The sequence below is a fragment of the Zootoca vivipara genome, chromosome 5, assembly GCF_963506605.1.
Source record: "Zootoca vivipara chromosome 5, rZooViv1.1, whole genome shotgun sequence".
Taxonomy (NCBI): Eukaryota; Metazoa; Chordata; class Lepidosauria; order Squamata; family Lacertidae; genus Zootoca; species Zootoca vivipara.
Window position 1 is genome coordinate 52,543,752 of NC_083280.1, and position 15,818 is coordinate 52,559,569.

Consider the following 15,818-nt stretch of genomic DNA (forward strand, 5'->3'; position numbering starts at 1 on the left):
TGCCAACAGAGAAATAAAAGCACATATCCAGTAGAAAGAGGCAACAGAGAGAGAAGGGTTAGAGTTCTAGGGAACAGCTTTTGCTCACACCAAATCAGTTTAGCTTCAGCGATGTGTTTTCATGTCTTTCTTTGTTAATTTGCCCAATGATGTTGAAGGAAATGAATCCATCTTGCCCTAAATTAAAACCATAGTAAACTCTTTCCTATCCCAACCGCCTGCTGATTCGCCGAGGGTGAGATCATTGGAGATGGTTTAATCTGAAGAGGAAAATCCTCTTAGCTATTTTCCTAAAGACTTGCTGAGTGGGCTAAGTGTGGGCATTCATGCTGGAAGAGTTGGAGGGGAACAGCCATGAGATTTTCCCAAGCAATAATTTGCCAGAGAACCACATTAAAAAAACACACACACAAAAACCATTTTTTAATATATATAATAGAGGAGATGCCTTTTAGGGCATATCCCAGACATCCTAATAATTTCAATTCGTGTTACTCATATAACCATCCTGTAGCCAACAAGCCTCCATGCTACCGAATACCAATCCTAACTTTAAATTTGCTTTTACATGGCAACTTCCATATGTTGGGTGCATGGATCAGGAATACCACACAAGACTGAATTAACTCTTGCTGTAAATGTTCCACAGGTCCAAATAAGCAGGGGGGAAGAGACACTTAGTCTGGTTTCCATTTTCATGTGGATCTAATTCCCAACTTCCTTACACAATACGTAAACCAAAGTACAGCTGTCCTTTGAAATTTGCACTTCTCCAGCCAAATCAATGTGTACAAAAAGTGCAGATATTAGGGGAAAGTGTGCACAGAAATGCATGTATTAGTGAAAATGACATACATCTACATGGAGGTGAAATTTGGTTTGCTTTGCATTCTAATGCGAGCCTACCTAATCCACACTTCCCCAAACAATACTTGAACCAAAATGCAGCAGTCCTTTGAAAAACATGCTTTTCTGAAATTCTGCGATGCAGATCGCCAACCAAAAACTTTACTAAAATGCACTTACCAATATTTGTTCAATCATCATACAAAAATATTAGGGATGCTGCTTGCAAAAATATGTGGGTTTTTTTAGGTAAAGTGGCATGTAAAAATGTTTCATTTAGGAAAACTGCACACTAAGATGCTGATGAATTTTCATGATGATTTTTTTTATTATTATTGCAAATTGATGCAGAAATATGGCAAACTGAATTTAAGACTGGATAGATTAGAAACTGAGACAAACTGAAATTGTCCAAACTCAGCTGGCAGTGGAATCCCTTCTGTGGTTAATTATCTGGTGCTCCCTTCGCCCAATGTGAATAGGGCTTCCATCTTGGCCCTTTCTCTAGTTTTCTTCATAATTCCTAATCCAAACATCCCGCTACTCCAAAGCAAAGCAGGGAAAGTGTGACCATGCTCCCAGCTTCTGAAATATTTATCTGACTAGCAGGTTGACGAGCATATTATTTATGGGGCAGAAGGTTTTTGCAAGAAGCAGAGCAGGTTGGAATGAAGAAGATGATTTATAGTTTGGCAAACATTTGATGTAACTCACTTTTGTTTTATGCAAATGAGATGTTGGCACTTATGCATCTGAGACAATGCTGCTATGTCCTTTTTTTTCTGGTTCTAGAAGCAGTCTCTGGAAATCTAATACAACGTACAAGTACTTGGCCTTCTCCCTTTGCCAACAGGAAACACTGCTGATATAAAGAGAAGCTCTTAATGACGAATAAGCGAAACACTCCATTGAGATACTTCAAATGAAGTTTCAGGAGGGAGGGAAGGAGCGTGGCTGGCAGTGTTGTCATCAGGGTTGGACCTTGGGGCAGAGGTATAGGGCCCAACTCAGAAGAATGACCAGAGATGGGTGTGAAGGAAGGGATAAACAGGAAGGCAACACATAGTTGTTTGGGTCATGTATGCTTAGACTTAGTTACAGGCCAAGTTTCTGTAGAGCAGGGGTAGCCAATGTGGCACCTCTCATTTCCCCTGGCTATTCAAGTGCTTCTTCCAATATTGTTGTCATCACATCACAGAATGTTGGGGACCATAAGAGCGTTTTATTTATTCAGTGCTTTTTTTCCCTTTAAAAAATGTTTAGGGGTACTCTCATTTTGACTCAAGAAAATCACCATTTTATAGTTCAAATCGGGGGAAATAAATACAGTAAATGGAGAAAAGTACAAAGGACATGCATTACTCGTATTGAAATACTGACCCTCAATGAGGCCAAACTTTCATCAGTAAAACACCACACATCCACATTCCACACTGCTTCACATGTTAAATGTTCGCTTCTGTCTGAGTCTCAGAACTGGGAAAGGAAATGAAGCCGCCCTTGGGACTGACGATTCACTGTGCTAGAAAATTATTATTATTATTATTTAGTTTCTTCTCCCATTAGATGCACAAAATGTTTAAGGGTATGCATACCCCTTCTTCCTCCCAGAAAAAAGCACTGTATTTATTACATTTGTATTTCACCTTTCTTCCAGGAAGCTCAAGGTGGAATGCAGAATTCTCTCCCTCTCTATATTTTCCTCACAACAACCTTGTTAGGAACGTTAGGTTAGGCTGAACGTTGGTAGTTGGCTCAAGATCACCCAAGAAGCTTCATGGCCAAATGGGTACTTGAACCAGTCTCACACTCGAAACCCTACATCACCCTGGCTCTACAACAGCCCTGTTTCCTAGACCTGAGCCTCCCTCCCTCACCTCCTTTCCTCATGCATTTCACAGGGTGTGCTGTGGCTCTGAGTAGAATCCTGCTCTTTCTCTCACCCAAGAATGCAAGGCGCCTAATTACGCAGCCTCTGTTCCCTGTAATTCATGTTTCCCCAAGAGCCCATTTCTCATTTTGTGTTATATTCCCCCTTCTGTCTCTCACACTCTTTTATGATGATGTTGTGTAAGGTCTCATTAGATTATCTGCCTAATTTGAATTGGAAGGTTCCTGAGAGTAGCAGCCTTGTGTTTGGCCTAATGCATAATACTCCTCATGCTGTTAGAGGTGTCTTCAGGGACTGTATTAAATAGGAGTGGTATATCATTAAGAGAAAGCATCTGGTGGCTTATGACACCTGAGGTCTGCTCTGTCCTGGCATCAACAAAGTACAGTAGAGTATCATTAGCCAGTTTTGCCTCTTTAATATGTGGCCATGTCCACCCTACCTGTTCATAGCTTCATCCACTTACAGTAGTGGCCTTAAAGAGGAGGAAATGGGTGATACGCACCATGTTCCACTTTGTATGCATCTGCACAAATATACTGCTTATTGATCACGGCACTTGTGCTGATCGCTCCCACTTTCCAGGGATTATGCTGATAGGCTTTAAAACTGGGGTGGGGAACCTTTGGCCCAGATGTCACATGAGGTCCTTCAGGGCTCTCCCCAGGCCACACCCCTCTTAAACCACACCCCTCTCTTAAGCCACACCCCTCACCAGCCCTACTTTATATCCTCCTTGAGTGTTTTTGCCTGGGTTGTTTCCATGAACTCCGGATAATCCCTCTGGCTTGCCTGGGTGGAGGGGGATGAGAGTGTAGCCTACTGTACAAAGCCACATATTGCATTCCTTGCTTTGTCCTGCCTCTCACCAGCATGTGGCCCCCGAAAGTTTTCCCAGACCAGAATGTGGCTGAAAAAGGTTCCCTACCACCCCTGCTTTAAGGCCAACACCAAATGAAGAAACCTATAGCTCCAGCAATGCTACCAAGACAAAGGCCACAATGTCTCTGGTGAGCATATCTTGTCCAATTAAAGCAATAGTCCTATATATATATGCTTACCTGTGAATCAGTCGGATTGAACTCAACAGGACTTACTTCTGAGTAGACGTGCAGAGGGTTGTGTTGCTACTGTCTAAAACTCTACATGTTCTGCATTCATGGTGCAAACTTTTCTGCAATGTCTGGAGTTTTATGACATAAGCCAATGTATAAGCCAATAACCAAGCATCACTTCCAGAGGCAACGGATTAAAAATATAGCGAGTTGGTTGTCCTGCCACTCCAGCAGTAAATTCTGTTCACTATTCCAGTGAAAAGCCAGAATGGCTGGTTTTCGTTTTGTTGAGACGTAGGTAGCAATAGAAACACAAGTGGTTCCTGCCATCTAAAAGAAGATGAAAGTCAGGAGTTTTGTAGTGGCATCAGAGTGATTTAACTGCACAGCGTGGAAGTCGCCAAATGCATCTGTACAATGGGTTAGGGAAGCCCAGCTTGAACTATTCTGAGACATATTTTAATTGTGAATGTGCTCATTTCTTTTAGAGTTTCTGTGGTGGTCAGATTCTGGTCCAAAACATACACTGCCTGACTGCGCAGCACCTCTGAAAGTCAAGATTTAAAAGGGGCCCTAATGCAAGGAAAAGAAGTGCTTAGAAGAGCTCAGCATCAGAAAACTCTGTTAATGCTGGTCTGGCACCTAAAAAGAGAGATACATAAAATCAAGGGGGATTTGTGAAAACAAGGTGACTTGGGAGGATTGGGCAAAAAAATGGGCCCATTATTTACGATATATTTCTACCCCTATTCTTTCTCAAAGTATCTCGAGCAGCTTACACATGATTTCCAGGTGGTCTCCCACCCAGGCAGCTCATGCGGCCAAATCTGCTTCTCTTTGGTGGTGGAACTGCTCCACACGGTGTCCCTTGCCTTCACATCATTCTCTGGCTATGAATCTGCTTGCAACTTCTTTTGCTCACACTAGATGGCAATATGTGAACACAGAAGGATCGGCACGTTGCTTGTGAGGACTAGGAAACAAAAAAGAAAGAAAAAAAGAAAGAAAGAGTCAATTTGGAATATGGAACACATTTGGAGTAGAGTAAGCATACTTGGGTCTGACAGGATAAAAGGAGGATGAATAGATAGGCTGATAAAACATATGAAATTACCAAACTACACAGCAACAGCCATATGGGCAAATAAACTAAGTATGCTTTCACAGTGCTGATCACAACCATGGGGAAGACGACTAAGGAAGCTATAAGCTTATTTCTTTTATTCCTCTAGAGTAAGAGGGCAGGCAGACTTCAGGCTTGTGGGATCTACAGTGTGTGTGTGTGTGTGTGTGTGTGTGAGAGAGAGAGAGAGAGAGAGAGAGAGAGAGAGAGAGAGAGAGAGAGAGAGAGAGAGAGAGATCCCTGGGGTCTTCCCAGCAGGTCAGTTACAAAATGGCAGTGCAGGGTGGACCCAGCTCCAAAATGGTGGTTTGGAGGGTAGACTCTGTTACCGAACGGCATTGTGGGGTCACAAAAGCCATATGTTGGGCTTGCCTCCCAGTCCAAATCTGCACACAAGCCATTATAGATCAAGGATTCCAGCATCGCCCCCTCTAAAATGTTCTATGGCAGAACCAACCTCCTGCAAAGCTTATCTTAAGCTGCAGAGCCCAACCTTCTGCAGGTTTCCTCAGAGGTAAAACCCAGCGCAGCTACTTTTTCAGGCATTATCGGAACACCAGATTTGCTTTGCTCCACTTGTAAATTCTAAACTTTAACTCGTTTTGTACAAAGGCAACCACTTGCAAAGCTTATTCTAAGCTGCAAGGTGGCATAGGACTGTAGCAGGCACAGACATTTTCTTTTCACCGGCCTTTAGCTGGGTTTAATGCCTGGCAGATAACACATTATTTTCATTCGGGCTCAGCCCTGGAACCTATGAATAGGGATCTCAATGTGTGTGTGTGTGTTTTCCTGCAAAAGCTTCTGTGCCATTGTTGCAACTCGGAAAGAAATTTAGCAGGTAAAGCTTTTCTCAGAATGCAGGTGAAGCGAAGGAGGAAAGCCACACCTGTTGAATTTCTGTCTGCCTTGCAGCTGCCAATGATCCCCTTTCACTGGACGTTCCACTGTTATTAGTGGGTTGTATCCTCAGAGTAGACTCACTGAAATTAATGGACAGGACAAACTATCAGTTGCTGATCCATTAGGGCAGGGGTCCCCAAAGTAAGGCCCGGGGGCCGGATGCGACCCAATCGCCTTCTAAATCCGGCCCACGGATGGTCCGGGAATCAGCATGTTTTTACATGAGTAGAATGTGTCCTTTTATTTAAAATGAATCTCTGTGTTATTTGTGGGGCATAGGAAGCCGTTCATATTTCCCCCCAAAATATAGTCTGCCCCCCCAAGGTCTGAGGGACAGTGGACCAGCCCGCTGCTGAAAAAGTTTGCTGACCCCTGCATTAGGGTGAATAGAACACTGCTTACTCATCTTAGTCTTGCCTTCAGCCAGTGCCCCCTCCCTCTATTGTTGTTGTTTGTTGTTGTTGTTGTTTACAACCAGCCCAGCAGGTGGTTCTGGCTATCAGCTTCCTCCCTCTTAATCCCTGTAGAATTCAAAAGGTTTTCTATGGCCTGGTTTGCACACCATCATTGGCTATTGAATTATGGTTTAGTAAGCCATGGCTATTTATTATTATTATTATTATTATTATTATTATTATTATTATTATTATTATTTTATGTTTATATCCCACCTTTTAATCCAAGGAGCTCAAGACAGTGTACATTGTTCTCCTTCCCCACAACAACCCTGTGAGGTAGGTTAGATTGAGGCAGTGACTGGCTCAAGGTCACTCAGTGAGCTTCATGGCTGAATGGAGATTGGCACCCTGGTCTTCCTGGTCGTAGCCTAACACTCTGACCGCTACACCACACTGGCTTAGTGTCATGTGTGAACCCTGAGACTCTTCCCCAAGGCAGTCAGTTATGGTCGGCAGAGAATGACTGAGGGGAGCTTTTGGGTGTTTGAAATCTCGGCCATTTTTTTCTGTGGTTACGTATTCTTCTACTGTACCCCACTTAATGAAACAAAGATTCTATCACAGAAGAAGGACACAGAAAATTTTAAATGTTGTCAACATCCTAAGAGAGAGCATCACATGTGCACTGTGAGAGATTTGGAGCCCCAGAATATGTGGTAGCATTGAGTTCATCCAGGTGAACCATTATCCTACCACTTGTTTGATCACACATCAGGACCAAACATATGGCAAAATCTTCCTTACCATTTGGCAGGGTGGTACAGAAAAAAAAAACTAATTCAGTGCAAGACATCTCAAGCTAGGATAGTTTGGGTCATCTGTGCAGGCTCTCTCCCCACCTCATTCCCCCCCCCCACCTCCCAGCAGACATTATTTCTCACAATTTATCGTGAAGCATCTTGACAAATAATTAATCCTTAATAGTGCCACAAGGCACAAGTCCTCATTTCCTTTGTGTCCCAGACTAGATTTTCAACTGGCAGATTGTTATCTTCACAGATTTGGCCAGATGCGTAAAGAAACTTATTATGAACTTATTAACTTTGAGAGAGCTGGGTCAGTTTACGTTGGCTGAAAACTGGGTTCCCTGCTTTCTGATAGACTTGATACTCCAACGATAATATTTTAGCTGTTGTATCTATGAAACCAGATGATCCCACAGATCCCAGGCATACTTTGTATGTATAAACAATAATAGACAGAGAGGTTTTTTTGCCTTGTAAAAATACATCATTTGTACATTTCAACTTAATGAGCAAAAAAAGAGTTGCCAAGGTGCAATTATACAAAATATATACTGTGCTGATTAGGGATTCTGGTTCTTTAATGTTCTGAAGAAGGCTTTGAGTTCATACTAAATCTTTCTCTCTCCCTCTCTAATGAGATATGGCTTATCTGACTCAGGGCACTGAAAAGATGCAATTAGCTTGGGGAAAACCACAGTTTCATTGGTAAGGAATGAATTTATGTTGCAAAAAGTGTTAAGATGAAGGCTCGATTCCGTTAAAGCTCCCCCAGGAGAGTTATCTTATGGAGATCATGAACCTTGCAGTGAGCAATGTTAATCACTTGAAGATTCCTTAAGCAGGACTCTGCAGTGTCATGAGCGTGGCTTGACACTACTCCCTAGTGCTGGCTTGGGGAACCTCTGACTCTCCAGGTATTATTGGACAGTGTTTTTTTTAAATGTAAACATACACAAATGCAACTCCAAACTTAAGACCATAGCTGTCAAGTTTTCCCTTTTCTCACAAGGAAGCCTATTCAGTATAAGGGAATTTCCCTTTAAAAAAAGGGGAGAACTTGACAGCTATGCTTAAGACCAGGCATCCCCAAACTTCAGCCCTCCAGATGTTTTGGACTACAATTCCCATCTTCCCCGACCACTGGTCCTGTTAGCTAGGGATCATGGGAGTTGTAGGCCAAAACATCTGGAGGGCCGCAGTTTGGGGATGCCTGCTTAAGACGCTATCAAGGACTGTCCTTTGTGATAACATAATTGCTTCCCAGGTTGGGTTGGTTTAGCTGAGATCAGGAGTGTCAATTTGGCCCTGGGATCATGGGTGCCCGGGGCCGTGGATGCCATGCATGGCATTGGCACTGAAATTTGTGGGTGCCCAGCACCTTCATGGGGAATTTTGTGAGTCCTTGGGCCCCCAGGGCATAGCTGCCAAGTTTTCCCTTTTCTCGCGAGGAAGCCTATTCAGCATAAGGGAAAATCCCTTAAAAAAAGGGATAACTTGGCAGCTATGCCCCAGGGCCCCCGGGAGTTGGCACCTACTATGGGTGAGATGGATGGTTGGTGTGGTAGAAGCTTTTTCCTGAAAAGAAGCAGGATCCATGCATTATGGGAAGAGACTAATAACCCACTTTCTGGAATTTTCATCAGCTTGACTGTTCCACCTGATGCGACTCTATTTATTCTATGGAGCACATTCTGTGGTTTGATATGTAAGCTGTTGCATTTTGGCTGCCTCCTAGAGATCTTTTTGGGTTCACAGAGCTCTGCTGCTCCCTAATCAACCCAGATCCGCCTTAATGTTGTCGGTGACATGCTTGGCCTGCTTAGCAAGTGTTCGGATTGGTAGGTTCATCAGCTAACACTAATAAGCAGAAGAGTTGCTTGCTATGGTATGAAAAACTGGAGTTAATAATCAGGGAAGTAGGGGGGGGGTTTGCAACAGAGCCATTAAATGGAAAGGAAACTCTATGGATGGAGTCAGTTTTTACAAACTCCTAGTGTTCATGGAAAACACTGGCTGGACAGAACTATTTATTTAAGGCCCACCGCTAATGGCTTGATAATTTGGCAAGGAGAGTTCTTTTCTGCATATGACAAAACCCCTAACCTTTTTATGGATGACAGAGTGATTATAATGAAAGATTGTCTTCAACTCTGGAAAACTTGAGATTGATCGCTTTTAATATGCCAAAGTGGAGGCATTTTTAACAGCAGCCAAACGAGTTCCTGAATATGATCAGTATGTAGAAATGGTACATTAGGCATTTGCATACACAAGAAAAGGAGAACCTGTGGTTCTCTAGATGTTGCTGGATTCCAGTTCCCATAATCTCTGACCATTGGTCATGCTGGTGGGGCTAATGTAGTCCAATAACATTTGAAGGGCCACAGGTTCTCCACACCAGATGTGCAACCAATTGATTTCATTAGGATTTACTTCTAAGTCTTCTTTTATGTCAAGGATTGTAGCCTTTTTCAGACTGAAACTATCTCTGAAAATAATTATTAAAACAAAACAAAAAAAATCATTTGTTTTTTCATTTAAGAGTAATGTGGGTCATAATTACAGATCACCAATGTGTCACTAAGGATCATGATATTAGCACTTATTTTAATTGGTTACTTTATTGATTAATCAGTTAAAATAAAACCTTTTGCTGATTAAAAGCCTTAAATTGGTTGAGTGATGGGAAATGGTTCTGAGCATTTGGGAATATGGAAAATATTGCTCAGGAGGGTTCTTCCAAAGCCAGCTGCACCAACATGATAGTCCATTAGGGAATCCTAATGATATCATATACAGTGAACTGAGGCCACAACTCCGTCCATACTTTAATATTACATAATTGTTTCAGGGGGAGGGAACTGGAGAAGACTTTAAAGTTTAGGGATTGGTTATAAGCCAAGGGCTTGGAACATAAATTTGGTTCCTGGGATATCATAAAAAAAGTTGAGCAAATGAAACACATTATATATGATGGAGTTGAAGACAATTATGCACATATTTTAAGAGAACAAACTTTAGTGACCTCTTTTCTCCCTTTCCCATCTTTAGCCCATATACTGTACATGTGATGGACAAACCTGACAACTTCAGTTTCTCTGTTTCTCATTTTTCCAAACTAAAGTTCAGTTGTCTACATTTCTACATCAGCTTGCAAACTTTTTTTTTTAAAGAAAGAATGTCCTTGTGAAAATTAACCAGCAGTTTCACATGCATTTCTCTTATTATACTCATTATTGTATGCACTTTTGCTTAATATACATGTTTTTGCAACCATTTTCAATAATGCATTTTTGCATGCTAACATATGCATTTTCACACACACACTTTCCTCTGGTTCATGCATTTTTATACATGGTTTCTGGAGATCTGCATTGCAAAATTCAGAACAGTGTGACTTTTTTTTTCAAAGGATAGCTGCGTTTCTGGAAAGTGTGAATTGGGTAGGCAAACCAAACACAATTTCTGCTCCATGTAATCTCTCTCTCTCTCCCTCTCCCCCCCCCTCTCTCTCTCTTCCCTTTTACCTGCCAAATTTGACTGGTCATCTGATTGGACACAACGATCTTCTTCCTTTCTCTCTTCTTGGCAGGAAATCATGCATAGCTGTCAAGTTCTCCCTTTTTTTAAAGGAAATTCCCTTATGCTGAATAGGCTTCCTCGCGAGAAAATGATGCAGGTGGGAACCCTCCAATCACTTAGGGGTTGAGCTCTCAGCCCCTGCGCGCGTGTTCGGGTCCTGACGCCCACAACTCCACCTCTGATGCAGGCGCGGAAGTGGTTTTATGAAATCCCATTGACCAGCAGTAGCCACAAAAACGCCTTTTTCATCAAAAACTACAAGCGTGTTACACTGCTATTAGACAAAAGCACGTACTAGACATTCCACTTCAGCTAATACAACAAAATGTTTCCCAAAAGACACAGTACAAATGGATAATTCTTTTCCACAAAGCCAACCTATAAAGGTTTATGGAACAAAAATGCACACCACGAGTCAGCATGCCAGAGTCTCCTGCTAAGTATTAAACTCATTCCAAATATTCCATTTCTTATCCTTTCTACTCCTAAATTTTCTACAGCCAAGCTTCCAATCAGTCTGCTGAATCATTTTCTAACCATACGCTGTGTAACCTATTCCCCCTGTCCCTGATTTTTCATTGTAATGATGTGATGTGATTCAGCCAACAGTGAATATGATGACTTTGATGGTTAATTCATCAGGATTAAAAGACACCGATCATCATGGAATTGAGGATCCCTCTGTGTGTGTGTGTGTGTGTGCGCGCGCAGGGGAGGGAGAGAGGGAGAGAGTGACATAAAGTTGTTAAAAGTGTGTTACAGGTTAACTAATCTATATGAAGTGGCTTTGAGAAAGCACTCCAAGAGCACTAGCCTGAAAGTTCAACCTGATATTCTGATTGTGAAAACAGAGCCTAGCACTCTTGATACTGTACTTGATCCAGTTCAAAAGAGTATGTTTGAGAGAACTGGGTCGCATCTAGTGTTAGTTCTACTCAGGGTTGAGCTGAACTGAAATGAATGGACACGATTAACTTAGGTGCATTCACTTTGATAGGTCTTCTCTGAAGACCATAGTTCTAGGATCCTGAATTTCTTTATTATTCCATCAGTGCTTTCAATGATTTTATTGTTGGCTCATTACATTTTAATCTGTGCTGTTTTGCATATCATTTTGGTATTTGTTGCATTAATTCTAATTTCTCAGGAGAACTTGTCCTTAAAAGGTAGCATCGTCATATTTAGAAGATGAAAATAGTAAATAATCCAATCTTTTCTATGTTTCCACGTTGTGGGTGGTAGCTAGTAACTCAGCAGTCCACAATTATCATGCATTTCTTGATCTATGGCTCCTGATTTGTGATTTCTAGATATGTGATTTCTATGATCATGGAGATGGAGCAATTCCTGTGTTTTTTGGGGGGCAAATAATATGAAAGTGAAATACTTTGCAGGTAAAAAAAAAGAAAGAAACTAAAAACTGGATCAAGGGCTGTATCCAATGCTAATCCCACTTAGAGTGGACCCATCAAAATTAATAAGCGTAAGTCCATTACTTTCAATGAGTCTACTCTGAGTAAAGCTTAACTACAATCCCAAGAATTGTTTGGCAGGCATGAAATGACCCTTAAGAGCCTCTTTTCCTTCCAGCTGGAAGGCAGAAAGTGACAACTGGAGAGCTGACAAATGGGAGATGTTTGCTTTGGTCCTCTTCTGCTGATTGGAGGGAGCAGCTGGGACCTTTTCATAGTGCAAGGAATTCTAACATTAGTCCCACTTTTTAAATGTTCTAGTGTTTACTGAGCTGAAGAATTGGAGCTTATTGCTACATTAATTCCTGTTGATGATAGATCACATCTTGCCATGTTCCCTTAAAAGGTTTGCCTGCTAGTTAAGCCTTCTCTATGGCTTTTCCTTAAGACTCTGATGATTGGCAATGTTTCCATGCCCTTGAGTTTGCACATGAATTATGGAGAGGAAGGAAGGGAGAAGCAAGATTTTCTTTTCCCTGCCGCCCCACCACATAGTCACACTGCATTTAGTTCCCAGAGTAAAAGCTACAAATAGTAACCCATGTGGTATAATGTGCAAGCAAGGTCCACTGTCAGAAACTGTGTAAAGGGGCAGGGAATAATTGTAGAACAATCAGAACATCAATATAGGTAAAACGCTATGTTTAAAGATATCAACAGTGCAATCCTATGTATGTCTTCTCAGAGGTAAATTCAGCTGAGCTCAACAGGAATTGCTCCTAATTATGAGTATACAGTGGTACCTCGGTTTAAGTACACAAACTGGTTCCGGAAGTCTATACTTAACTTGAAGCATACTTAACCTGAAGTGAACTTACCCATTGAAAGTAATGGAAAGTGGATTAATCCGTTCCAGACGGGTCCGCGGAATACTTAAACTGAAAGTACTCAAGCCAAAGTGTACTTAAACTGAGGTATGACTGTATAGGATTGCAGTTTCAATTGATCAGGGAATAAATGGGAATAAATGGAAAATATATTGCCATGGTCTGAAGCTCAACATAAAAAAAAAACCAAGATCATGGCCACTGGTCCCATCACCTCCTGGCAAATAGAAGGGGAAGAAATGGAGGCAGGGAGAGATTTTACTTTCTTGGGCTCCTTGATCACTGCAGATGGTGACAGCAGTCACGAAATTAAAAGACGCCTGCTTCTTGGGAGAAAAGCAATGAAAAACTTAGACAGCATCTTAAAAAGCAGAGACATCACCTTGCCGACAAAGGTCCGTATAGTTAAAGCTATGGTTTTCCCAGTAGTGATGTATGGAAGTGAGAGCTGGACCATAAAGAAGGCTGATCACCGAAGAATTGATGCTTTTGAATTATGGTGCTGGAGGAGACTCTTGAGAGTCCCATGGACTGCAAGAAGATCAAATCTATCCATTCTGAAGGAAATCAGCCCTGAGCGCTCACTGGAAGGACAGATCATGAAGCTGAGGCTCCAATACTTTGGCCACCTCATGAGAAGACTCGACTCCCTGGAAAAGACCCTGATGTTGGGAAAGATTGAGGGCACAAGGAGAAGGGGACGACAGAGGACGAGATGGCTGGACAGTGTTCTCGAAGCTACGAACATGAGTTTGACCAAACTGCGGGAGGCAGTGGAAGACAGGAGTGCCTGGTGTGCTCTGGTCCATGGGGTCACGAAGAGTCGGACACGACTAAATGACCAAACAACAATACTGCCTGTACACTTTCCCTTATATAGATTAGGTTACTGCAATACACTCCCTTGCACTTGCCTCGGAAGCTGCAGTTAGTGCAGAATGCTGCAACGCAATTTCTGACTAGAGTGAGGCCTTAGGAGCACATAACTTCCTTCTCTGCAAGATCTCACAAGAGTTCCATGAAATCTCATGAGATCTTGTTGGAAAGCTGATGCCACCATCACACAATCTGGGCAAGTGAGGCTTTGGTGGGGGGACAGGGAGTGGGAGATTCCACCTTCCCATTTTGCCTATAATGCCAATAATGATTGTGAAAGAAATGATAGTCAGAGAACATGAAAGAAAATAGCAGCCCTGGTGCTTCAGTTCTGTCATTTGATTACGAAGTTTGCTGGGGATCTCTGAGGATCAAAGCCATAAGAAAGAAAGATCTATCTGGGGTTTTTGTGGGGGGGGGATACTACCTCTGATCGAGATTCAGGATATTATGAGAAGATCTTTATCATCATGTAAGAGATGTAAAAGTAAGGAGTTGGAACTGGGATGGATACAAAGCCAGGCAAATAAGCCCCAATTGTTCCACCCCCAGTTAACTGAATAGTACAGATAACTCCCCTTCTCTCCCCAACTGTGGCTTTGGGTGTAAATGTCATCCTGTTGGGCTTCTGAGAACTTGTCCCTCTGCACTTCTCTTGGATACAATCTGGAATATTTATTGCTGTTTCTAATGACCGTAAAAATCATGCTGTCCACTCCAGCCTTTACATCCCCAAAACAATTTCCTTTAGCAGATTAACATTCATTCCTATGTTCTTTGGAGCATTTCTTTAAAGCAAGAATTCACACACACACACACACACACCCGAGTAGGAAAAGAAAAATGTCATTGTGCTTTCTACGATCAGAAGTGTATATAATGGGATGGAGGCAAAGGCTTGTTCATTTCAAAGAGATGCATCACCAATGAAGGGTCAAAGAAGAATCAATCTTCAGTAAGACACCGAGGATTTTTAATTTAGGAGATGAAACTGGTTGGGCCTGGACTAGATTAGTTGCATGGGCAGTGCAAGCCTAACCATGTCTACTCAGAAGTAGGGATAGACATATTTGTTCATTATAGGTTTTTAAAGTTTTTAAAGAGTTTATAGTTAAAGTAGGTCAAGTGTGAAAAGATACAGGAGAAAGACATCACTGGAGATGAGTCAAAATAATTTGAGAGGCATGGGGTAGAAGAGGGGGAAATATCTGTGAGGTGTGCAGCACCTGGATTTCTGATGGGCAGCTGTTGAAGGAACAGGGGAGCCTTTAAGGGAAAAGCAGGAGGGAGATGTAGGGAGCAACAGTGTGATGGTGAGTACTTTTATCTTCTGAATTCCTCTTTTCTTATTTCAACTTTGAAAGGGTTTGCCAGTTGACCTGAAAACTACCAGCTGGACCCACTCTGGTTCCCTTTAAAACCATACAATGTGCAGGATTCAGCTGGGGTGATGGTAGGGCATGGGAATCAACACAAACCTTTACTGATGTCACCCCAGGAACCAGCTGTTCCAGGCAAAAAAAAGGCAGTGGCAGCCAGTAGAAGTTAGCAACCCTGTTAAAGACACAGGAGCCTAATGAACCAAAAAGCAGTTATTGGCCCTTATTTCTAACCTTGTTTCACTTAACAACATAGGGTGCACCAGTGGGGCTGTATGGAGCAATAGACCTAGTAGCACATCTGCAGCCTTGCAATGCACAGCAGCCAGGGCAGAAGGTGGGGGAGGCAGATTGGTGTGGCAGCCTGAAATTGGCACAGCAACCAGGCTTGGATGGGGATTGATTAACAATAGACCTTTCAGTTTAATATGTTGTGTTCAGGGCATCCCATGTTTATTCATGCTCTAAAATGTCAGGATATTACAGCTGTTAAGCACCACACCTTCAACAGATGTGTTATTTAGGTAATATGGATATGGAAGGGTATCCTATCTTCTGGATCGTTCCAACTTCCTCACTACCTTTGGAGCTGGGATGGTTGTCAGTGGCGGGGTGGTTAACTGAATGGAATCACCCGTCTGGCTCAGATGGAAGAGCAAA

At 42.2% G+C, this 15,818-nt stretch overlaps 1 long non-coding RNA gene across 2 annotated transcripts in view; it reads right to left on the reverse strand.

The window, feature by feature from the left end:
- Window positions 1-1,059: 1,059 nt before the first annotated feature.
- The window catches only part of LOC118096155 (uncharacterized), a 56,862-nt gene continuing 42,103 nt past the window's right edge, over window positions 1,060-15,818 (reverse strand). Inside the window, exons 2-3 of one of the 2 annotated variants that reach the window (XR_009557602.1) lie at window positions 2,227-4,765; window positions 1,060-1,705 (exon numbers count right to left, since the gene is read on the reverse strand). This is a non-coding gene — a long non-coding RNA (uncharacterized LOC118096155). Of the gene's footprint in view, window positions 1,706-2,094; window positions 4,766-15,818 lie in introns of those variants that run through there. The other variant, XR_009557601.1, reaches the window with a different exon arrangement.